The sequence below is a fragment of the Fulmarus glacialis genome, unplaced genomic scaffold (assembly GCF_000690835.1).
Source record: "Fulmarus glacialis isolate BGI_N327 unplaced genomic scaffold, ASM69083v1 scaffold7834, whole genome shotgun sequence".
In the NCBI taxonomy this organism is placed as follows: Eukaryota; Metazoa; Chordata; class Aves; order Procellariiformes; family Procellariidae; genus Fulmarus; species Fulmarus glacialis.
In genome coordinates, this window is record NW_009209951.1 from 18364 (window position 1) to 42224 (window position 23861).

A 23861-nucleotide genomic window follows, 5' to 3' on the forward strand; every position below is an offset into this window, starting at 1 on the left:
CTCCCAAGCTTTCCCTTTACTTCTTCAGTCCACGTGGGTTACCTGCCACCTCTCTCATCTGCTTGGCTTGTCATTCAAGTGGAAATGCAGCACGCACACTCTCACCCCCACCCTTGCTGGATGCTCACTGAGTTTGGGAGCATTACTTTGTTCATTGAGGCACTTCCCAAGCTGCAGCAGCACTCAGTGCTTCAGACATTTCAAACAAACTCCTCCCGGCTCCTCCTCAAGACTGTGTGTGCCAAATAAATTTAGTATTACAGGTTTTTGGTCAAATCACCTGCCACTCACCGTCACACCTCCTCTATACTCCACCCTTCACGTTCCCCTCTCGCCGGGTCCATTGCCACGCAAGTCGCGTGAGCACAGGCAGAGGCAGGTGCCGATTCACAGGGCAAGTTCAGAGGTGGTGGGAAACGCCGGTGCACCGGTTACGCACTGATAACCACATTACACGCAGACGTTGCAGCCAAATTCCCTCCGTTACTTTGGTGCATATCCACGCAGCTCCCTGGGGTTGTATCAGTGTTAGGGAGAGGAAAATGCGGTTCTAAGTACGTGCCCAATAGTGCTGGGGAAAGAGCCAGAAAGTATAAGGTTACACCAATGTCGACTCTCTTCAATGTTACTTTGCTTTTCGAACTGAAGACTTCAGCTCCTGACAGAAGACAGACCTGCACTACCTCCAGTAGCTTTCGCGGTGCTAAAACAAGGTCTTCGTAGCATCACTTTTCACAAGGAAACTTCTGTGAGATAAAGATACTTTCTGAAACTTTTCCAAAACCAAACAGATAAACACAAAAGCTGCAACCAAAACAGTCAGAAATTCTCTTCCACCTACATTACTACTGACACACGGTGATCAGCAAGAACAGAACAAGTGCCATCAGGTAGAAGATCTGGGGAAAAAAAGGCAGGAAAAGAGAAGAAAATCACTAAGGAAATCCTTTACGAGGCAAGCTACAAATCAAAAGAAAGGAGAAGAAAATCTGTTTCAATCTCGGTTTTGTATATTTGTCAACTCCACCTAGTCCCAGATTCCCGTGCCAAGAGAAGCGGGTGCCTTCAAATGAAAAGCAAATAAATAACTAGGAGTGAGACAGGGCATCTGGGGCGCTCCACTGTCACGAAGGAAGGGGCAGGTCCCCAGTGTGCTGATAGTGCCCGGCCAGGCAGCTTTTAATACAGAAGTACCCTCACTATACTTTTTTTTTTTTTTTAAACTTAGGTTTGGTGGGGAGGAGTAGCTCCTCTCCAGAAGTGGCTCCCTACCTGTACGCAACGTGTGCCGCGCTCCAGCTATTTGTGGATGTGATATAATCCCTGGCCGTGCATTGTAGCAGGCTAAGCCCATCAGAGGCACAGAGACTGCCCGTTTCTCGCCTCCTTAAAAACCACTCAGCCCCCAGGAAATCCCCCCTTGGTTCTCTCCTCAGCCCACCGAGGCTCAAAAGTCTCTCTTTCTACACTTGTCTGACACAATCAAAATTTCTACTTGGGTGGTAGAAATGCTGAATGGAGAAGGATCCCAGTGGGAGGGAGGCAAGGAGGAAATTAAACAGGAGAAAGGACTGCCAGAGGCCCAAAAGGCTGAGAAAGAGAATTATAAAACTGGGGTAGGTCTGTCCGAAGGGCATGTCACCAGTCCAAAGCACATTAAGCACTGAAGTTCGTGCAAGACTTAATCCTTCCTGCTATAGAAGTGTCCCTTGGTGGTTGCTGCAGATCTACAGGAATAAAGAGGAGGGATTTTTTTTCCCTCTCAGCAGACATTCATGGTATCACATAAGAGCCAGATGATTTAATTTAATCATTACTGCTCCAGCTGGTATTTTCTGTATGGAGGTGACAGTGCTTTAAATTAGGGCCTTGCATATAAAAGGCCCGTGTGTTTAGTTTAATCAAATGTTCATTTCCTCACGTTACGTTTATATTAAAAGGCATCAGCATGAATTTTCATGCTGCAAATAGAGGCTATCATATGGGCAGTAGTGAGGTCCTCTTCAGTCGTTCTTCATCTCTATGGCCTCGTATGCTTGGCAGCCTTACGGACTGAGAGGTGACTCAGCCCCAGGCATGCAGTTTGGGGAAATATGCCCTAGAGAGCACAGTCCAACCTATGAGGCAAGCAGAGCTTTACACAAAATAAATTACTTCGGTAATTCGCCCTTCTGCAGATACTTAAATATGGGCTTGAGCCAGTGCCTGCTTAAGTCATTGGCTTCAGCAGTTGCTGGATGAGACCTTTTCTGAATTAGTAAACAGGCAAACATTCACAGCAAAGAAACTGCAAGATTCTTCCATCACTCAGCGTAATTATTATTTGCTCCGACAAGGGCAGGTCAGTTTTAATACCATACAACATTTATGTAGTGCCTGATGCCTTGAAAACATTTTATGTACATTAGGTGCAGTACAACAATAATAAAACTTTGCCTTTCCATAGTTGCTTTTCCCCTGAGGCTCGCGAAGCATTTAGCAAACATTAATTAGTTGGTCATCTTCCAAATGCATGTGTGAGGTGCTCCTGGTAAATACTCCCTCCCTGTACACAAGGGGCCAGCAGAGGTGCTGATGACTGAGGCCAACAATTTACAGCCTTAAGAGTCGAGCACCCACAAACTCAAGCCTTCATAAGTAGCCTGATTTCTTTTTTTCAGCCTCAGTGTGACTCCTGTGAGTAAATAGGCAAATACTGCTCTGAATGCTTAGACTTAAAATGACAAAAAAAGAAAGAAATCCATTGTAGGACATTTAAATATGTCTTAAACAAAAAGGAGCTTTGTTTGTTTTTAGCTGCCAAGATCATAACTCAGGGCTCAGCCTGCCCTTGAGAAACTGATGGTACTAAAAATACAGAAAGTAAAGAAGCTTTTCTGGTGTCAAAGCTCCAGTTCCTTGTTGCAGACTCCTGCACCTCCTGCCTAATACAGGTTAAAATCTTAACCCTTCTCCCCTTACTTTCCCCATAGCGAAGGATCAGAGCCAAAGGGAGAAATCATTTTCTAATATATTGCTTAAAACTGATAAGCAATGTGAAGCCTTGGACCAGAGAAGCGCTGGTACGTCCCACCTGCGTGGCAACTCTTGACCTCCACCTCCCTTTTCTCCCTATCCAGACAGTGCTGGCAAACTTTCCTAAGTGGGACCTGTTCTGTGTCACTGCCACTTGCTGCCTCATTTCTTGACTGGCAATGTGGCTTATGCCATGTCCAGTCCTAGCTCCAAATTTTAGCGCGTGTCGTTTCTATAAGGCATGAGGGGAAAGCCTGTTTCTGTTGAAACTTCTCGCATTTTAGCTGAAAACATGAAAGATGGACAAATAAAGGGGAAAAGCCTCTTTTCTGACCAAAGCTATTCAATGCCTTTTCCTCTGCTGCTCCCTCTGGAAAGTGCTGACTGCCTTGGGTACAACAAAGCAATTTACAATTGGTATGTGAAAAAACTTGATAGCACTTAAAACAGCTTTTGTGTTTTCTCCCTCCAATGCATGAAGAGGATCTTTCAAAAAAACTAGAGGCCAGTGCAAAACCCACTACCCCAAGCTCAGTGGGGAGCTGGCTGTGAGCAGGGGTGTCTGCTACCATGACACTATCCTATGACAAACCTCTCTAGATATTCAGATAAAGCTGTCTGCGACGAATCCTGGCAGATGCCTATTCAAGGATTTCTTTCTCTTTCTTCCCTTACTCTATCTCTTCTCCATCTGGGAACACAGAAATTTCCCTAAGCCTGTTCACGCTTAGATTTAGTGAAGCCATCATGGTGTCATGTTCTGGCGCTGTTTTGTGTCTTTGCTTTCCTTTACCCTTTGTAGAGCAGCATGGCACGGCTGTCCATCTGTTTATGATTTACTTCACACAATGACTTGGTCCCGATTACACTGATAGGCACAGTAGGTTATTTGAGGGCCAACTGGACCTCTGTAATGACACTCAAAGCGTACCCAAATCGTGGGAACATTTCCAATCAAAAAAGTGGAAAAACTCCACCGGGGCCTCCCCCAGGAGAGCCTTCCTGTCCTTAATCCCAGGAAGGAAAAACAAAAATTGAATTTTTTATCTGGAATTCTTCTGCAATTATCAGTGTCCAAATGATCCACAAAAACTGAAGAGAAGACAGAAAGAGAAACCGAGACCTGGGTCCCTCTGATGTTTAAAGACGCATATTGGAGAAGAGATTATAAAGAACAGCATGCAGTTCGGGAGGTCTCCTTTAGCACGGACCTGAATCACAGAGTCAGAGGAGCTGTACCGATCTGCACTGGCTGAGGATGGACCCGGGCAGTGCAGCCATTTGGGGGGCACTGCGCACTGCCACAGGTAGGGACCCCCTCCGTGCGTACTGAATCACCGGCCCTCGTGAGCACACGGGAGTGAGGGGAAAAAAAAAACCCCACAACTCAAAAAGCTGCAGGATGAAGTCAGCAGGGTCAGCAGTGAGAAAATACAGAATTCATTTGTAATCTGAACAAGGTCATTTCTAGCATGTTTTAGGATGATATAAGAATTTACAGGGAAAGCAAATGGAAAGTATTGCTCACGATTTCTTCTGCTTTATGAGTAAGCTGCTTTGGCCTTTATTTATTTATTACCTCACAGTCCCAAACGATCCTGGTGTGAAGACCAATTTGCTGTTCTTTCTCTCTTGCTTCTCAAGGATATTTTTGCTTCTTGAACCTGACCCTTTCCTGTCTCAGTGCCTGGTCACCTCACTCATTTACCTCTCTGTATTTCCAAGGAGACCCTTATTTTTACAATTCCCCACACCTCACCTCTGTGCTGTCATTTCATTTATGGCCACACTACTTCAATGCCCAGTATTTTTTCCTTTCTTCTTTTTCAAAGCTCTGTCCTGCTCTATCCAGTCACAAAAGCTCTGGGGTGCAGTGTGGAGACCCAGGAGAACTTGCCCAATATGGTGGTACCCACCTGGATTTGAGACAGCCCTGAACATGGAGGCCACTCGATCCAGATGCCACTGAGACACAAAGGTGGCACCCACAAAGTGACACATTTGCTGGATCATTCAGTATGAAAGAGCAGTTTTAAGCCAGAAAAGTGCATAAGCCATAGTGGTCTGCAGGGGGTTCACTAGCAATTTTGCCCACATAAAATACAGTATCCTTTGCCCTTTTTACCACGAGTTGTGGCACAAGGATCTATGGATACCTATAGATGGGCTAATTTGGCGGGGGGGAGTGGGTGGCAAGGAATTTTCTGAGAGTACAAAGACGGAGCACAGCTGTAGGCTTTTCCTGTCAAGGCCCTGCCACACACACAAGAGCAGCTAGGCATACTCAGAATATTACCAACCCCAATCGCTCAAACATTGTGAGTGAGGCCCCAGCATACTTAGAAATTGGCTGGAAAACACATGAGATTTATGACAAATAATAATATTTTGAACTTTATTTGCCTTCTGGCTTCTGAACCAGGATTCATGTTTTCAGTCTTACCTTTTCAACTAGAAACCTTTTTCCTTCTTTATTTTTATTGGTTGTTTTTTGTTTTAATAATGAAAGATGAGATTCTGGTTATACACCTGACTTCAGTGTCGAGTGATTTGAGAGAATACAAAACAAATACCCAGAGACTCGCAGTGCGATGGCAGGATGCTGGTAATATTCCATTTACAGAGCACCATGGGCCATCCCTGCCTGCCCTTTGGCCATCTGCTGCTAGCGCTCAGCTAGAATCACACAGACCTTTTAAAAGAAAAAAAAGGTGTACAAGACCAAGACTGGGAACTTCACGTGAATAAACATCACACAAGCGTGAGCTGCCCTTCAGAGTGCCCACGTGTAGCACATGTTTCGGAGGGGGGGTTACTGCAAGAGGGGCCTTGGGGATTAAGCATCCAACCTCCTCTGAAAATGCCAAACTTGGTACCTTGGCAAAGCTTCACACAGAATGAAATTGAAACATGCAGACAAAGTAATTGGGGGGGAAAATGTGCTGAGTCTATATATAGCTTTTTGTTTCTGCTGGGTAGTAGAGGGGGTGTGGGGAAGGGAGGAAGGAAGGGGGAGAGAGGGAAAAGAAAGATAAATTTTGGTTGCTGCTGTCATACGCAGATCCACTTATCTATGGCTGAAGCCCAGACAGCTGTGTGACTCTAAATGAAGAAATTTAATTAAAAAGTAAAAAATGAAAATCAGCAAGAAAAAAACAGAGAAAAAACAGGACTTCATGCTTCCCACACCTACCCTGATGTATAAATAGAGACTATCTGACTGATGAAGGGTGCTTATTATTTCTTTGACTTCCATGTGTGTAAAGAAACCTACAATTCTTTCTAATGAACAAGCAGGATAATCACAAAGCCAATGGCATGTTGCTGCTATTCCAACTTTGCTGTTCTAGTTGAAATGACATCATGCAACATCTTGGTAGTCCCAGTCATTCAATACCTACAACGCACTAAAAAAAAAAAGGGGGTTGGATCAATTATGAAGGAAAAGATTTTGGAAAGCAGGTTACTTGGGATCATATTCTGCCTGAGTTACACCTCTTGTAAGAAACTTGTTGGGAAAAACTGCAAGTGGATGCGATTCCCTTTTGCACCTCTTGCATACTTGGACCTGCCTTCTGCCCGCGTAACAGAGCAACCTCGCGGTTTTCCCTGCCTTAGCACCCAAGGCATTTGCGATACAGCTCAGAAAAGCCAGAGCATCTTGCACTTTTGTCCATACCCACTGCTTTTCCTAACACATTTGCTTCCCATGTTGGGAGAAACTGCAAGTGGATGCGATTCCCTTTTGCACCTCTTGCATACTTGGACCTGCCTTCTGCCCGCGTAACAGAGCAACCTCGCGGTTTTCCCTGCCTTAGCACCCAAGGCATTTGCGATACAGCTCAGAAAAGCCAGAGCATCTTGCACTTTTGTCCATACCCACTGCTTTTCCTAACACATTTGCTTCCCATTTCACATTATGGCACAGTAAGAGAGACTGGTATTAGTACTTTTGGCCTCTCTTCATGTGCGCACACATGCGTATTTTCTGTAACACATCCATCAATTTGAAATGGTATAAAAATGACTAAAAAAAAAATCTGATCTTTAAATCTCAGAAGATTCAAAGTGTCAGTGCTGTGAAGTCAGAAAATTCATTCCAAATCCTATTTATCTAGGTCAGGATGTGGGAAGACTTTTTTTTGCGTTCTGCATATGCACGTCACCACTTTTGCTCCTTGGTACACAGGCTGGGAGCTGAAGAGCCAGCCTGCTTGCTGGCTCCCTGCTTCCAGTGGACTTGATAGAAAAATCCCTTTTGTGTTCCTTATAATGGAGTCTTGTCTCATCTCTACCACAAGAGACGCTTCGGCCAGTATATTACGAATACCGTGCTGACAGACAGTGCATGTACATAGCTCTGCCTCAGTGCCACATCACTACTGCCTCTTCTTTAAACCAGAAGAGAAAAGCAGCCTGCAAAGCAAGGAACAAGTTAACAAAAGGCTTCATTTATCTCCAGCTGATACCAACGTGACAGCGGGAAATGCGGGGTCAGATTCCAGGCACATTATTGCGAGGGCAGGAGGAGTGCGGGGAGTAGCCGTTGTGTGGCGAAGCCATGGGGCTCGCAGTCAGGAGGTCAATCCTGACGCAGCTTTCCAAGTGAATTTGGGAAAGTCTCTTCCTCTCCTCCAGCACTTTTAATAAGACCAGTAAACCTTAATCATGAGATTGTGTGGATACTGCTGGCATGCTCAGAGGCAGGCAGTATATGATGCTCCTGTTCAAAGCCTGATCATTACACGGTACTAACAGTAACTCCCCTGCTTTTTTTTTTTAAATTTTTAAGTCATGGGTAAGGTAGGTCTTGGCAGTTAATACTGATATTATATGAAATAAAAGTAAATCTTGAATGGACAACAAAATTGTGGACAGACTACAAGAACAGAAATTTTACACATTCCTTCTGTGTAAATAAAGAAGTGAACTTAATCCACCATTAAAGCTTTGCTTTACGATGTGCAATTGCTGGGGGAAAAAAGTTGTAATGGGTGTATACGCTTACCCACACACCAGCGACAGGCAAAGAAACTCACTGTTTGCCTACCTTTGCATGGAAAAAAAGCTGTAATTTGAAGTTTAAGGGATCTGCTTTCAAGGTTTATCTATCTGTGATGCCCTTGGGTCCCAAACAGAGGTTGGGATCCATGGGGATCCTCCCTGCACCTCCGCCGTCTCAAATCAGGAAGAGGGAATCATGCAGGGAAACTGCTGCTGCTGCTATGGGACCTCTGGAAGAGGAACCACACCAGAAGTGCTCCCCAAGCAGACACCAGGACGGGCTCCTGCAGCCAGCGTCAGGGTGCAGAAGTCGGGCTCATGCCGCTCTCACGTCCCACGCTCCCCAAAATCCACAGGAGAGGCTGTCGGGACAAGGCAACGCTGCTCCACTGCATGCGGCGCTACCAGCATATGTCTGCTCCAGCCTGGACAGTGCTTCCCTATTTGATTATTTTCTCCATCATGCATTCCTTATTTCATCAAGGGGAGTTGACCCAGGTGTGACAGGGCTTCCCGCAAACCCGGCATTACCACGGTGAGGGACGGAGCTGGTGCTCTGCTTGGTGTCCGTGCGCTCCCTCCTTGCTCGAGCTGAAAGATGGCTCGTGTTCAGAGAGCACTGTGCGCGACCAGGCTCCAGACAGGATGCAGCATGCTCGGCTCGGTGGGAAATGAAAAGGATATAGGCTCTTTTGTCAGCTCGACTTGGTCTTAATAATGTTTAAATATCTGAAGGTCACTAAATTACACAGTGCAGAAATTTGGCACAAAGGTCTTTCTCTAAGATTATCTAGGTTTGCTGAAGTAAGACAACAAAAGAGAATAAACCGAACTGAGCAAAACCAACAACCTCTGCTAAGATGTTATTCTTCTCATTAAGCCTATACGCTGAGCCTATAGAGTAGGCAGCATTTCCTGTCCCTCTTGCTGACAGTTCAGTATTAGGGCACAAAGGCAGGTCACTGTCCTTGGCGATATGGTAAACAAAGATAAGAGCTGAAAGCAACGGAGTATTTTTTTAACCCTGATAATTCACTCAGAATAAATTCCATTGTGGAGAGATTTATTGTTTACTTAGCACTCCTCAAAAGAGCTCCTCGGGAATGCAATCTCCTTCCCATGCGCCGGACACAAAACACGTGTTTCAGCTGAAAGCACTGGCCAGGCCTGCTCAGGGCATCTGTTACTCATCCCTGGATTCACGTGTACGAAACGTAAGCGAACTTGCTGGAAAAATGCAGCCCCGAACGCTTGCCCAGATCTGCTTGTTATCCTGGGTTGGGAACTTAAACAGATGTCTTCAACGGGCAGCCGTGCTCATGAAAACGCTTTGCCAAAATGCCAACAAAAAACCTCGTTGCTTTCCTTTCCTGCTCCCAAAATGTCTGCAGCAGAGCAGTACAAGAATGAAAAATGTCGGTGTATTTTCTGACAAAAAGAAGGATCAATCTTCCCTCTACCCGCCCCAAATAAGACTGCCCCATTCCCTTCCCCTCACAGCACATCTCCCCCCGTGCAGACATACCATGCCACTACTGGGGGGAAGCATGCGAGGAAGGCATCACTGCCAAGAGCAGAGACTGTCTTATCTTTTCCAAGTAATGGCTCAGCAGCTTACAGTAAGGTAAGAGTTTAAGCATTTGCTGATCCGGAGCCTAGGGTATCAGATGAGAATTTGGGAGCTGTGGGTGCTGCCACAGAAGTGGCCATTTAATCCCGCCGTGGCTCCCCTTCCCACTTGGGAAGCAGCAGTAAAACCTCTCCAGCAGATTGCCTGGGACCTCTCTGGAAGGCGCATTTGGTAGACTTCTCCTAGCAGTAGCAGACATAACTGCAAACCCAACTGGATTAGATTTAGGCAAACTGCCCTCCAGAAGAACATAGAGTCAGGACTGGAGGAACAACAGGGGATTTCTCATGGTTTGTGCTGTACCTTTGACCTTCCCTACCCTTTCATAGGGCCTCTGGATTTCAACAGAGACAGCAATCTCTTTTTGGGACACAAGGAGGTTTGTTGCAATGCAGTTCTTAAACGTGTGCTTACTGGGGACATCCTAGGATTGGCAGAGATGGATTACCTATGGCCTTGGGCTGTGCTGTAAAGTGGATTGTGAGTTTAAAATGTTTCTGTTTCATTTTCCAAAAGAGCTATAAGCTTAGCTGTTGCTAAAGTTTCCAACAGCGTTCTTGAGGATAGCTTTTGTAACCTGATCTCATCTCCAAAGCCTACATTACTTGTCCGTTCGGACTAGTCCCTCTATATTTCTCTGAGCAATTAAGAACTCTCTTCGGCTCTCACAGCACTGCAACACCCATAGGATGTACATGCCCATACCCCTCTTGCATGTTTTCAGATCACCGCTACTCCTGCTCAGTGGGTGCCAGTTGCTCTATTGATTGCAGCAGGCATGTACTTGCTCTTTTTCAGCTGTTCTCGTAACCTCTTTTTAGCAGCTCTCTTGCCAGATAATCTGGCAACTCAAAATACAGAAGTGAGTTCTGCTATCTGTTCCAAGGAAAGTTTTTCCAGGACCACTCAAAGATGCCAAAATCATGGAGGAATTGTTTACAAAGGTCAGTACACACTGTACCAGCATGCCATCCAGCTTCTGATATTCAGGTCAGTCAGGGTTTATCAATATAAGCTTGGTGGTTCTTGTTGCGGGTATCGTACTGCATTGAGACCGGTTGGCCCGCAAACAGAAGCTGAGCGGTTGTGGAGTCCTGAAGAAAACAGCAGTAAAATTAAGCTATTCCTCTGTATTGTAGTGCACTCATGGAAAAGGAGAGGTACGTCTGCCTGTGGTCATCACCCCCAAAACACACTGGGGGGCTTATCTGCTGTCTCCTCTTCCTCATTTCATGTGCTTAATATCAAACTGAGGCCTTGCATCCACATACCTATACTCTATGCTATTTGTACAGCATCCAGCATATTTGTATTGATATGCTACTTGATATATGTTAGCGTGGTATGTACTGATTGGTAGAATGGTGCTGGGGCTAAACCTTACTTTCACAGGTGGAGGTAAATTCAAGCATAGCCTACCTAAAAACGTTAGATAGCATAATAAATCAGGAAAACCCATGTCAGTACAAGCGCACTTTTACTGACTCCTTTCACTGGACCCATTTAACCCAATACAGTGAGGAGAAGAAGCAGTATTACCAGGACACTTTTGCCAGGGAACCGTATGTATGCCATAATACATCTCAGTACAGATATGCAGTGACTAAAGCTCATAAACGAGCGTTGGTGGAAGAACCACACAGTACGTCTGACCTGTGTAAATGTGAGGCTGCTAAAAACAGCAAAAAACGTCCCATCCAGATATGTATATGGAACACACCCTACACAAACTAATGCGCCTTAGCAACTGCCAAGGGGTATTGCTCCACCAACGTCTACCAGTTCTCACGGATCAACACTGAAACGCATGCCCATGCCTCGTCTGCAATTCCTCAAAAGGAACTTCTTTTTAAAAAGAAACAAAACTACAAACTTCAGTGCAACACCTGAAAAAAACAGAGTAAATGGATTGATAGAATTTCTTCAACCTGCGTAAGTCATTAATCTATCTATGCATAGGAGAGAAAAGGAATCAGCCCCCTTTTAAACAGTGGTGACAGAAAAGAGCCATAGAGTGCATCCCCTGATGGTAGACTTGCCTAATTTGGCTAATAGACTGTTTTAGGACTTGTATAATTATATCAGATGAGAAACCTTTGTAATTAAAACAAAATTAAAGTACAATGTAAAGGCATTATATCAAACTAAAGATGCTTGTACAGGAAAAAAGAAGTTATGCTGATAGAGGCAGTTTTATACTTGTATACTTCCACATATGCCAAGAGGTTGCATGGCATTAACTGCATTGGTTTCTAAATTAATATAGCTATCAGCTATAGCTATATGATGTGTATAGATGTGTAGAGCTATATACACATGTGTACACCCACCCACATCCTGTTCTCCCTTCAACATTGTACACAGAAATTTACTATTCTTTTCTGCAAGAGCAGCCATTTCAGTAATCTGTAATACAGAAAGGGCAATTTATATACTGCAATTTTATATACATCATTTTTCAACGAAGATCTAATTTTAAAACAAAACCAAAAAAAGGATAGATTAATAAAGCACCCATCCACATGGTATTGACTAAAGTTTTCAATCACAAGCCACTTCAAAAATAAGCAAGAGTCCTACATTGAGACGCACACTCACATAAACACACATGCGTGCACACATGCACACACAAAGGAGAGACTAACAGTTATTTATATTTCCTACTTTGAGAGACAGGAAACCTCCCTTTGCATCTGCTTTTTTCTCACTAAGAAGAATAATTTTAATTACAGTCGCTTGGCAGGAAGCCAATTTTGATTTTTTTTTTAATGACATCTGTCTAAGCATTTTTAAACTTCCTGCTCAATGTAACTTCCTTCATTTTATAGACCAACACCCAGTTACAGCAAAAAAGAAAAGGGAGTAGCAAATGATTTATTCATTTTTCATGTTAACTCTTATCAGTTATATCAAGTGGTTCATTGTTCTGAGAACTGATGGTACAGAAAGCAGATTTACAGGGGGAATTTAGGACTCATGCAGTCTGGGAAAGGAAAAAAAAAGAAGAAAAATCATGCATGGAAAAAAACAACACAGTTGTAACTTAACCCTAAAACAACTCAACAGTTCCTGTTCCGCAGACTGATTTTCCTAGGTTCGGCTAGGCTTTTTTTCAGAAAAGAAATGAGGGTTGAGAATAGGGCACGAGTTGGGGCAACATACTGGAAACTGAGAACACGAGGCGTCACAGCCAGCGGACGCCTCCTGCACCAGCTTAACTCTGGGCAAGTTCCTGCTGCACCAGTGAAGTTCCTCTGGGCTTGGTCAGTGGAAGCAGAGGTCGGGTCTGGACTCGAAGTCCACATCCCAAGCTGGCACAGCCCCCTGCTTCAGTCAGGTAACTGGGACAGGAACAAGAACCCCAGAGCTCCTCTAACAAAACTGACCGCAGAAAAAGCAAAAGCTTAATTTCCAGGTCCTGGGTGTTAAAGCTGCCCTCCCTCCTCTGCCTCTCATTCCGCCCTCAGTTGTGGCTTACAAGGCCGTATCGCATGGCTTGCTGCTTTCCTCCTGCATGAGGAGCGTGGTGAGCCGAGAGGTGAGAAAGAGGAGGCAAAAACACCACCAGAGAAGGAAAGCTCAATAATGCCAAAGGAGAGAAAACAGGAAAGCTGAATAAAAAGCGGGTGCCGTGGGATGGAGAGAAGGAGGCAAAGACAGAAGCAATGGTGGACGAAGTGGCAGGGGAGCTGCCCCGCCAGCGGCCACAGCCTTTCGGGTACCTCGGCCTTTCCCTGAAATTTAGCAGGGTGCCGCAGGGTGGGGCCAGGGGAAGGCCGGGGGCCAGGCGGCGGCGGGGAGCAGCGAGCAGGAGAGCCGGCGAGCAGCGTGGAGGGGCACGTCTCATGCGGCCTTCTGGCCACTCGTTCCCTGCTCTGTTGGAGCTCAAGCCACAGGCGCGTACCCACACCTGGCTAATGGAAGTCCCAACGGGATGGGATTTATAACACGCATCAGACAGGCAGCCGGTGTTAGCTATAAGAGTATCTGCCTCTTGGCTGGCCCCACTGCTGGGAGACAGGTAAGCCTCATGAATGGTTAATGCCTTGACACCAAAGCTGCATTTTCATTCTTTGCTCCAGACAACCTAGATTTTATTCTTCTGACTTACACGTTTTCTGGAGCAGGGTAAATCATCTTGCAGGATACATGAACAACACAACACAAATGAGCTGGGAAAACTAAGTCTTCCTCCTGCACTTTCTGCCTCCATGCAGATCTAACCTACAGCCATCCTGAAAGCACTGCAAAAGTTTCCATGTGATTTTTAATTTCCTGGTCCTGGCTGGAACAGAACTGTGAGTGCTGGAAGCCTCCGGAGGAAAAATTGGTATTGTCAGATTCTGCCCTAATTTTCCAAGATTCAGGAGTTTCAAAGAATATCTCAGCTCTTTAAGTGTTTGGAGACTTCACTCTCACAAGTGGCTGACTGCTTTCTGACTTGAGTCAACACAGCTGGAAAATGGAGTAAAAAAACCCCTGAAACCTCACTGAAAACCAGATGTTGCCATTGAGCAGAGCTACTGTGTTAATAAAACACTAGCACCCCTGCGCTCCCCAAAACAAAATGAATAGCTCTGATAGATTTCCCAAACTGTGCTTTATGCCAGAAAGAAAGTAGGAGAAAAATATTTTAAGACTTGAAGCAGACTATGGAGAGGTATGGTTCTGGTGCTGGCACTGGGATTACTGCCCAGTAAGAAAGATCTATTTTTAGGGAGGACAGGCTGTGTTTGTTAATTGGCAGGAAGCGATCAGGACCAGCGATTGCAACATTATTGCCGGACCCGTGGTCAGCTGGATATGAATGATGTGTTATAACACATGGTTTGGTACGGCGGTGCTGACATGTGCCCAGTGTTGTGTGCCACACAGTCTAAGCAGGGTCAGGAGTTTATGTGTACCCCCGGGGCACACAGGGCTCCCCCAATGGTGCTCGCATTGTAACTGTGAAAGAAAACATCTCAGCGCTGTCAGCAGCAAGGCAAAGATTTTGGGGCAGTTTTGCGTAAAAAAAAGTGGAATTTCTTTGCATACTCCCATCAAAGACGTTTTTCTATCAACTACATATGCCTTACAGGATGTAGATGCATTATGTGATATGATATATACACAGCTAAGCAGGAACGCAAGCAAGAACAGAAAAACAACAGTGGTTTGTTTAAACGCCCTGTTTCATCTCATCCAGCCAACATCCCATTATGAGCCACAGGGGGCCAGCTTTCTGAGGCCACCAAGATGTCAACAGTTGGAGGAAACGTTCACTCAGATGCCCCTCGGGTTGCTCTGAAAGCAGTCACTGACATGACATCCACAGCCTTCTGCAACAGAAGCAGCGGCGCAGATTTGTTAGCAGGCTACTTGAAGTTGCCACAAACTAGAGAAAGCTCATGTCTTTGGAGAAAAAAGCTGATTTCTCTCTCTCTCTCTCCTTCCCATCACACACAACAACCTCGGCTTTTCTTCTCCCTCAGCATAGCCGATAAAGGGTCTTTGGAGCCGATGAAGAGTGCCGACAAGATCCACACACCACGTGGACGCAGCCCGTGTGCCTCGGCCGCTGCACAAGTAGGCTAACGTCGGTTTGGTCTGAACCAGATGCCAAGAGAAAAATGGGTTTCACTCCTCACGCTGCTTTGTTGTGATCGAGCCCTAAGACCACTGGCAGTACTGACTGGTTATACCGCTAAGTTTAGGTTGAATCACTGATACGACTTAGACTACTATGAACATCAATGTCCTTAATCTGTGGGTGGTTTATGTTTAGCAACGATAGCAAAAGTAAAGCCAAATTAAAACTATAAATATGATGAGGTGTTTCAAATGCAGAGCTGTACATTATAAATAATGTGCTGAGTGTATCCAGTGCTCTGACACTTAACAAAATAAAAATATGGCACCTTTCACCTGGTAATCTCCAGGCATTTTTCAAAAAACAGATGGGGAAGCTGACTCATGAAAAAGGTAAAATGTTTTGTGTAAGGTCACAGATCACAAATTCAGTGCTAGAAAAACCAGAGTTCCTTAAGCTAATTCTTTTGCTTTGTCACCAGATAATATTGGCTACAGAACACTTGAGCAATAAATTAGACTTTAAAAAACTCAAGGGCATTAGGAAATTATAATTAAGCACGCATTCTGCAATGAGATGAATTGTTTTTATAATAAGAGGCAGCAAAAACTAGTGCCTATAAATTGCACATTCTAGGAGAGTATTACTCCTTCTAAGAGACAACAACAAATACTTTTGCCAGATTTTGATGATACAGATGTGTGTGTATGCATGTGCGTGTTCAGAATACAGTAAAAGCAATAACAGCCTGGCCATGCTCACTGCTGTGCACCTTGATGGGGAAGATAAGTGATGCTAGATCCAGAAAACACTTCAGGGCCTGGTTTAATTCAAAAATACACAGTATTTTTCACATTAACACTGCTAAGCATGTGAGTTGTGTTTCCTGGAGTGGATGATTTAAGCACAGGCCCCAAAGAGACACCAACTGTCATTGATAACTGCATAAACTGCATTGACACTTAGTTATTGCTTCTTTGCAGTTAGATGCTGATTACAAAATCAGGATGACAAAATCAGTGATGACATACTATATTCAGACTTTGATGCTTAAAATGAGTTGCCAGATTAGGAAAACCCTCATAAATAAATGTTTTGGTGTTAAAGGGCACGGAACATCTAAAGCTCCCATTCACGTTGGTGGAGATTGCCAGTGATTAGTCTTTCTAACGAACACAGGCATCTATTTAGATGCTTAAATATAGAGTCAGGGGCCTAACTTCAGGCACCCGTGACTGAAAATACCACTGCTAAATACTATTTGTGTAGGCTGATGCTGAAATACTACTATGAACTTTCCACAATGTCATGAAAAAATAGGAGATATAATAAAATTATAATAATATGTTCTCTTCCCTAATGCCCTTCAGCCGAAAATCTCAAGCATCCGTTAAGAGAAATATAAGCATACTCCATTTACCACATGAACAGACTGTGGTCTTAGAGCCAGTCAGAAGTTTAAGAAAAGTCAGAAACAAGGAGTTCAAGTAATGATGTTAGCCAGCATCTACTCCCCAAAGTGGAAACCAGCCTTCCCCTCTCTGTTCAGAGGAGGACGAAGAGCACATCTCTCAGCACGTTTCCTATAGTCCTTCTGAGAAGCCCAACAGCATGGATGTTGACTGCTATGCCATAGGTAGGTCTGAGTGCATGCCAAAGTTGAAACAAAAGGCAACAATATCTTCAGCTTAGAGTTTACTAAAAAAACCCCCATACTGATAAAGGAAACAATTGTATTGCTCACTGTGCTCTTTACTGATCTGTTCTCCTTAAATCAGCCCAAGCTACCACCTTCCCCTGGCAGGAGGACTGGTCAAACATATGCTTCTGCAGATGATCCGAGTGCCAGCTGGCACAGGGTAAGAGGGGCAGTCATGCACAAAAAGGCTGGCCCACATCTTCTTCTGACTCTGAAGATGCTGTTATCTCTGTCACCCACTCCAGCTCTTATGTCCTACAATTAAACCGTGGCATGATGGGTCTGCTTTTTGACTTGCCACTCCACCACGCAGCTCTCTCTCTCCCTCGGGATTAACCGTTTAGCTTCTAGCAGGGTGCAGCTATTAGGACAAGCTTGTTACAGCTTCACGAGCAGTACTGTTGATTAAGCAGTTAAACTACATGCTGCTATATCAATCTAATAAACAAAGCCCTTGTTGTTCGTTGATACACCAACAGTACCAAAGTGGCACGCATCAGATAGAGAAGAGAGCTAAGGGATGTCTCAGCAATCATTAACTTTACAGCTACACGACTTCTTACATACTCCAGAACCCGAGATGCAGGGTTTACACCCCTTAAAATCTTACCCTCTTCCCCTTGGAGCCGTACGACCAGAGTTTGACTGCCAGGAGCCAAGAGCCAAAGTTGCATGCAGGCTCCTGCTCAAGGTCATTCCTGGCACCTTCCTCCTGCCAGGACGAAGGGCTAGGTGTGACGGGCTTCCTGCCTGAGGTCTCCGGGACTGTCCCTAGGTCAACCCAGGGATAGCTGCAGCCTCGCCAGGCAGCCTTTCTCCGTCGCAAACCACCCGGGCTCTTCCTGCGGGAGCTTTATCCCTGGCTAGTTCAGGGAGTGAGGAAGTAGACCTGTGAATTTAATTCAGCCCGTTCACCAGCAGAGGATCTGAGCGGATACAAACCCAATGCTGGACGCAGAGGCAACGCACCTTCTGCACCCAAGGGGCCAGGACCAACACCTGCCGCTACAGCAGCATAGGCCAGAGAAAGTGTTAAGCCCTCGTTAACAGCGATGAACACCATCTCATCTGGGAGACCGACAGCATGATAAACACAAGAAGCTACAGCCTCACACACCTGTTTTTGCCAGCAGTTACGCTGCTGCTGAGCAGGCCCACTGCCTCTAATAGTAATGGAGGGTTTGAACTCCACAAGCCGTGCAGGTGCCCTCAAGCAGCACGGGGAGCGGGCTGCACATCGGCCCTGGACGGCTCTTGGCCAGCACAGGGCTGCTCCGCACGGCATCTGGCTGCCCGTGTTTAAAGTGGGGCAGTTTGGGGTGATGGGGATTGCGGGTGGAAGAGGGTTAGCCCGTCCTTTTCCCCTCCCCTCCTTTCTGCTCCCCCAGCCTTCTGCGCGACTGCCTATTAACAACACACACAGACCCTGCTCGGTGACCGAAACTGCCGCAGCAGAAAGATTGAATGAGACAGGGGAAAACTGCTTTTGCAAATTCAAATACCCGTCTTCTAATAATATAAACAGCTTGCCTTGCTGAAGCAGCAAAGCCGGGCGTTGATGGGAATGTCTACTTCCATTTCACAGAGGAATTAAAAGATCACTGGCACCAGCCTTTGAACAGACGACCGCCTCTTCGTCCGCGCTGCTGGGGCTGGTACTGTGGGCACCGAGCAGCTGGCACTGAGCTCTGGGGCTCAGACCCAGGCAACCACTGCTTGACCTGAAAGCCCATCTCACCTGGATCACCCCCTGAGCCCCCAGTTTATTAAATGCTGATAATCCTGTGTGAATGCATCCTTTTGCTTACTCCCACCCTGGAGCGGCTCTTACCTCCAGCCCCACCAGAACTTTACAACCTTCAGTAAAATCTTTGTAAGCCCCATTTTCCCCCTTGTGCTGGTTGGGGACGGTGCCCCTGCTAGCACCCAGCCCGGCACCACAACACGCCGGACCGGGGAGGACGCAGGACCTGTGCAGCGGCCCGCAGCAGGGATTTCCCTGGCCATTTCCAAGCTCGTAAAGACAAGCATATGGTAACATGGGCTGAGCGTAAACACGGCACGTTGCAAAAAGTTACAAGGTCCTTTACAAGGCAACGGGCTTTTTTCCCCTCTGTTTGCCAGTGTATCACAACAAAATATTCTCATCTTGTTTGCACTGTTTGGATAATGAATAACCTGTACCGTTTCTGTTTTGCACAATAATGCTCTCTCAAACCTCCATCGCTTTATTTGTGCACGCATACAGACACAACATCTGCTACAAAATTTTCTGGTAAAATCTCCGCTAGTTAAAAATATTAGAGCCACCTCTGCTCCCACACGGAACAAGAAAATGTCATATAGGGGTGGGCTCTCCCAGCTGAGTTTTATTCCAGTTGTAAATAAAGTTATTAATACCCCAGACACCATAAATAGCTACGTATCTATTTTTAAACGTCTGTAATTATCAGTCTGCTAACTATTAGTTTGCTTCTTTAGACCTTTCCAAACGGTCTTAACTATGACACAGACAGTATTTATTTCTCATTTAATCCCAGCTATTTCAATTGGAAAAAGGTGGCTGCAAAGAGGGTGACTTATCTGCAACGCTACAGTATCTGTCCGCATGACATTCTGATTTAATATGGACGTTATAGGGCATGTATGTTTTATTATGCTCTGGCCATTTCATGACACTTGCAATTACAGAATTAATAGTGTTGATGTTAGGAATTAGAAAGAAACAATAGTTCATTTAATGATTGATATTCACTGAAAACAAGATTATCTTTAATGTAATTGAATAATTAGTTATTGATGAAGGGCTCATGATTAATTACAATTTACCTGCCGTAGCAGGATTTTAAAGATCCAGTATTCATTATTTTCAGTGACAATGAAGAAATAAATAAGGAGAAGTTGCAACTGTTAAATGTCACGATTTCAACACTATGATTATTAAAAGTAGTTAAAAAAGCTGAAAAACCTTTCTAATACATTAAAATCAAAACCTGCCTCAGCAGAGACGGTTGCCCTCTGCCTCTGGGCTACAGAGTGTCCCTCTCCATTGTGAACACTCTGGAGTTGAGCCTGAGGCTTTGGGCCAGAGCGTCAACCGGAGCAAATCAGCATAGCTCCTTTGAAGCCAGTGACACAAACAGTAAAACATTCAATTTAATTGGGTATTTGTATAGGTCACAGAGATCATTTACACTTTGTAAGGAACCTGGATGCTGAAATTGTGGGATCAATTAAAAATACCAGATAAATATTTAAGAGTCGCCGTGTAATCAATCAACAACGGATGCATAAGGATTGATTTATATGACATCACATCACAGTATCACAGCTATGTTAACAGTATCCAGGAAGGGCATAAGGAAGCGACCATGTTTATGCAAATAAACATCTTACGAAGACAGATGTTGCTAAAACTCTGACTAGGTTTTAGTCCTGTTGCTTTCATGTCTGCTTGCAAAAGGGAGTATGAAGGGACCCCGATACTGGCTAAAGCAGCTGTTAAGAAATGCTTTCAAGCTTACAGATGCTACATGCACTTTCTTTCTTAAGGCATTCATTCCTTCATTTTGGCTTCCTAATCAGTGTCCCCAATCTCAGTAGTCCTCGACCAGCTTAAAGACCTCAGCGTGTTTTCATGAGAGGGGAGGAGGAATGAGAGATTCATCACCACGCAGATTTCATCACTGACAGCAAAGCAGTTCCGAGGTGGATCAAATCATTTTAAGCACAAAGCATCGCTGTTTTTCTGGCTGTATTCAAGAATGCAATGGGTGATGGGATCCCTCCCAAGAATATAAGAAAGGATCAACTAGATGGAAAATAAAGGTGCAAACACCATAGGTTTCCAAAAGCACTTAACCTGGCTGACAAAAATAATCCCGATGCAGTTGATCCAAGATCCCTTCTAAGATGCTTTTGCTCTGTATGTCTCTGCAGGACACTTTCTCCTTACGGAGCCTGCTCTATTCCCTACATTTGGATGGAAAGGATTTCACTATGCTCCTTTCTTCCCCTCCACTCCCTAAACCCTAATTCAGAGGCGTACCTTGCCCTTTCCCTCCCCTCTCCTCCCCAGAGCATAATTTAAAAAAAGAAAGAAAAAAAAAAAAAAGAAAATGTAATTTACAACGTGGAAGTAATATAACAAATGATGCCTTATGGGGAAACCCCACTGCTCTAATAAAGAAGTAGTAGGATCTTGGGATCACTCCTTGTTGGGGAGGGTTAATGGAGGCCCTGCTCCTTTGCATCACAGTATTAAGCTTGACATTTTTAAAGGAGAAAGCACTCCCCACTAAAACATAAAAGGCTTTGCCTACAGCACTGCCTATATGCACCACTTCTCTTATGACGCAAAGCTAAAGCATGGGAAGCTATAAACCACTCTGCAGTCACTGCCAGCAGACAAAGGGCTTTCTTTAGAGAAAGCCAGAGACTGCAGCAAGAGTTAAAACAAACAGCTAAGATTATACAGCTCACTTCATTTTCCCTTAGGAAACTGAAACATCCCTTTCATTCTACTCCTGCTCCCCCTAAATCAAGTTCAAGCCACTCATATGAAAGGGCCACGATACAATACCCTTAAGGAAAACATATCCCAACTGTGATGTGCACTGCTCCTATCTGAAGACCTTGGAGGTCAAGGCTGTACTAAAAGAGCAACCAAAAACACATGAGCCTGGAGAAGTTAAGCAAGAATCCTTTGCAGCAGCTGCCTATGGGAATCTGAGGGAAACCTTGCGTAAACCGAAGGCTTTGGGGAAGAGAGCTTGGATTGTGTGATGGCAGAATCAACCATTGCCTAACGGGAGCGTCCTGAGAAATTCAATTTTCAGAAAAATTAGCATTTGGAAAAGGCCCCCTTTTTATGACTTCCTCTGACATGGTAAGCTGTGAAAATGTAATTTCTTTCTATAGTTTAGAAAGATTTCACTCACTATTAAAAGGTTAATGTGAAAATGAAAACCATTAAAAAGATATCTGTGCTCACCCATGTACTAATAACAGCTTTGATCATTAAAGATGAGTTTTATTTAACAAATGCCCTGTTACTGCCAGGACTTAAGATCTTGATCTCTCTTTCTTTCTTCCTGTGGTACATTATAATTGCAGCTAGTGATGTTTTAATAGAGGTTTCAAGTTGGCTATGAAGGCTTGGGACACGTTCCATGATCCACAGTGTGTTGTTAGTGTGTGGAGAAGGAGTTTTGTGGGCCCTTTCAAATGAGACTCCGAGCATCTACTTCCACATGAAGGCATGTGCTGTGATGACCCGTGTGGTCTCCCTGGGTTCTTAAGAAAGGAGTGCAAAAATCTAAGATTGCATTTTCCCTTCATGCTATTTCTTTAGCTTTCTAAATTTTACTCAGAATGGGCAGCGGACTCATTTCAGCAGTCCACGCTCACACGAGTGCACCACAGAAGCCGCTGGAAGCAGCTTTATGGGACAGTGCTGCCTTGCGGTAGTAAGTTGGGCAGGTCAGCATACGGCTGTGTCGTAGGCACACTACGCGTTGTGCGAGGACCTGAGCCGGACAAAGTTACTGCTTCCATTGCTTATCACCACCCTCAACTGCAAGCTGCCAACCCCTCAGATCTTGACAGCAGATCTGCTCAGGTAATTGCTCTCCACTTATTCAGCCCAAAATCCCTACTACTTTACGATGAAGTCTTACACTAAATTAAAATTTCTTCATCCTAAATAGGGTTATTTTGACTGAGGCGGGTGTGGGGGGCAACTACTCAGGCTTGCAGATATGAAGGGAATGTAAGCTGTGGTGCAGGCAAAAGGTTGGTTGACCAACTGTTGCTGTCCTGCATCTAGCTCAAGTGCATCTAGAGGACTATATGACAGTCAGAAGCATTGATGGTGACCTTAGGAAACATCCAGGCTCTAGTAGCACAAAGAGGATGCGGGGAACCCGAGTACTTATTCAGGGTCCTAATCAGTTCAGTGGTGTTTCACTGAAGAGCAATGGTATACCCATCTGCAGTCCCTCTGTTAGGAAAGGAGTCGACATCTCTAACAGCGATATACAACCTTAAATCCACATTGTTTTGTCAGTTTAAGGAGACACCACAACCTTTTAAGAATCTATGTCCTATTAGGTTTTTTGAACATTGTATGCTCCAATAAAGCCTAGAATAGGGTGGAAATTCTCAGCGGTACTGTGGCAATAATCACAGGAATAAGGATTGCAGCAACATTCCCTCAGGAAGTCTGCTTTGCTCTCTGGTTCCCATGCAGCAGGGATGTGTAAATTATTCAAATGTACCATGCAGGAAAAGAGCGCTTGTATGAAAATAAGTACAATTGTTATTTAAGAAGAGAAGGAAATAATGAAGAAGGAACTTTTTAAAACACATCCGTAATTTTTCCACAAAGCAACAAGTGGAATTTGTACACAGAACTATTTACTGTGAAAGTTTGGTTTGTCTGTTTTTAAAAAATACATATTTTCAAACAGAAACACCAGAAACAGGGATACAAAGCAAGTTGACGGACTTACAAGCAAATAGCGGCTTTAAAATATGACAGTAACCGAGAACCTGTTCAATTATTTTAGTAGCAGAAAACTCTTTAAATTTGAAAAGTTCATTTTACTTACAACCAAAGCTTTGCAAACCTGGGCTTACACCCATGATACACATTTCTCTGCTTGTTCTGGCACACAAGAGAAAAACAGGGAATTACAACTGACCTGGCACAAACCTTCAAACCAAGTTCGTGACAGCATTTACGAAGCTAATGTGGTGTGACATGGTTAGCAGGTCAAATGAAAGCAAACCAGCAAGTGGAAGTAAATGATGTAAGAGAATTATGTTTAATTTGGGGAGGTAGAACAAAACTTCAACTGCTGTGTTGTTGCCTTGAAAATAATACCGGACGGATTCAGAACTCTAAATGGAAGAAGAAAACCTGCCAGTGGCAGGGGCAC

The 23861-nt window shown here is 44.6% G+C and overlaps 1 protein-coding gene across 1 annotated transcript in view; it reads right to left on the bottom strand.

Moving 5' to 3' along the window:
• The window catches only part of TBXAS1 (thromboxane A synthase 1 (platelet)), a 230740-nt gene that overhangs the window by 12605 nt on the left and 194274 nt on the right, over positions 1-23861 (bottom strand). The window lies entirely within an intron of this gene.